Raw genomic sequence first — 2,386 nt, 5'->3', positions numbered from 1 at the left:
CAGTGAACTACGGCTCTGTGTAGTAAATGCCGCTCCATCTGAAAGCACGTGCTGGAGATTTACTACTAATCACAGAACCGACTTTACTGTCGAGATGCACATGAAAATCGCATTCGATTATTTGCACAGCCCTAGCGATACTGTATCAATTCTCAAAAATGGAATATTGATATTTAAAAAAAAATAATCATACAAGATTCATTACAAAGCTGAAGTGTGGCGTCATTTGGGCTTTTGTGGTAACGTCCGCCCTGGGACCACGGCACGGGTGCCCCCTCGGTTTCGCCCCCTTGCCGCGTCCTGTGTGAAGAGCCTTCGCGTGGGGTGCGGCGGGCGGTAGGGTCGGCGGCAGCTTTCTCTCGTGTTGGGGGCGTTTTGTGCAGTTGGGGCGGTGCTCGCGTCGCGGTCTCGGCGATTCCATGTATTTATAAATGCAAACTGAAAAACCTGTGAAATCCAATTTGAAAGGTTCTGAGAATGTTTAACATCTGTATTTATTTTATTGTTTTACAATAGTTTTGTTTTCTTTAATATATTTATGTACTAAATAAATATAAATTTGTTTAACTACCACCACGAGTGCCATCTATTATTGCCTTGTTTATCTAAAAGTGCACTTTTCCTTGTTTTAAATCTAGCCAAAAAGCCATGTGTTGACTGTTGACTGTGAAACATTAGACTTTAATTATATGCATTTATGGTGTAATTACTAAATGTCCGTGTCAATCCATGTTATTTTTTACCGCGAATAATAAGCTGTCACTTTAATTCAGCGCGTGCAGCACAGCAGAAATAGACTTGGGCCTGTGTCGAGCTCGTCCATCCGCGGTTGAGTATACTTTGAAAGTTGTGCGGACGCGGCTGTGCGCGAGACGGAATGGAACGCGGAGAGTGAAATATACCCGAGCCTTTAGACTCGGAATCTCGTGCTCCATTTAGGCGTGCTGCATTCTGATTGGTTCGGATAGCATACTGCGGGAGGTCGGGGGCGCGGAAAATCGTGCTATAAAGCGATTTAGAAATCGCTCAAGCTCAAATCGCTATTTTTTGACGATTTCGATTAATCGCACAGCCCTCATTGTGTTACAATTGTAAACTTAAACTGTGAACATTTAAAGCAGGATCTAAAAATGTATATGGTCTTTTTTTATAAAATACATATTATACATTTACCTAAAGAATCCTGAAAGCACTTTAATTCCCCCCCTTTACATGCTGCACAAAAATTGGTTCAATAACATTGAATGTTACAGGGACTGATTATTGCAAATGCAGATCCCACTGTGTTCTGGTTAAATAATTTTTATTTATTTAGGCCTATTTTTTTGCTAAGGTTTGCATATGGTGGTGTGTTTTTAATGACAGCTTTCCTAAAAATATATCCTATTCCTAAAATAAGAAATATCCCAATAGATCGCCTTGCTTACAGTATCGCAACATATCGTATCGCAACCCCTGCATCGTGATATGTATCGTATCGCCAGATTCTTGCCAATACACAGCCCTACCGAACAGGCCACCTGTATAAGTCAAGGGCCTTTTCATTATAGTAGTTCAAGTGTTAATATAAGAGTCAATAATTGTTTGTCGATTACATACCTAATTGAGATTTTGTTTGCGTATTCAGATCCCTGAGGACATGCAGGATAAGGAGTTCGCTGCTATCCTGCAGGAAGAGCCTCAGCAGCCATTGGCCTTGGTGCCCCTGACTGAGGAGGAGCAGGTGAGTGATGCATATTGTAGTCACGGGGCAAATTTTTGGATATTATAAGTAATATTGTTTGTCGTATGTATATCACTGATTTTTATTTCTCTCACCTTTCAGAGAAACTTCTCCATGTCTGTGAACAGTGTGGCTGTGCTAAGGCTTATGGGTAAAGGAGGTGGAGCTGTACCAACAGTTGTAGCTAGAGGGCGTGGAAGCACTCGAGGTGGTCGAGGTGGGTTGTGACCAATGGTGTGAATTAGTGCTGATGACATATTTTTGTAGGCCAACCTGTAGGTTCATACTGGCTGACAAAAACCCAATAGGATTTTTCCACCAGCTTTGGAATTATTGCAGAAAATAAGCTCTGTGATAGGGATGGTCATTTCGGTTATTTTTCCCAACCGACGCTCGTTAACCGATTATTAACCGTTAACCGCCTAGTATGCAGAGTTTCAGTTCATTTTTGTGCTGCGCGAAAGGAAACCAGACGGCAGAAAGCAGCATCCTATTTTTCTTTAGGCTTATTTTACAAAAGCACAAAGATTTGTTTTTATTGTGAATGTACACAAATAAAAGCAAGCCTTATACAATTCCGATTATCTTTATGACTAAAAGGAGCAGTTTCTTCCACTGTTAGATGGAAAAAATTCAAGTGATTGCGCCGGCGCCGCATGCATG

At 41.4% G+C, this 2,386-nt stretch overlaps 1 pseudogene; it reads left to right on the top strand.

Moving 5' to 3' along the window:
• LOC107720552 (PERQ amino acid-rich with GYF domain-containing protein 1-like) overlaps window positions 1–2,386 on the top strand; it is a 14,848-nt pseudogene that overhangs the window by 4,653 nt on the left and 7,809 nt on the right.

This window comes from Sinocyclocheilus rhinocerous, unplaced genomic scaffold (genome assembly GCF_001515625.1).
Source record: "Sinocyclocheilus rhinocerous isolate Xijiao unplaced genomic scaffold, SAMN03320098_v1.1 scaffold603, whole genome shotgun sequence".
Lineage (NCBI taxonomy): Eukaryota > Metazoa > Chordata > Actinopteri > Cypriniformes > Cyprinidae > Sinocyclocheilus > Sinocyclocheilus rhinocerous.
The sequence above is the reverse complement of the archived record's forward strand: the minus strand, read 5'-3'. Positions and strand labels throughout refer to the sequence as shown.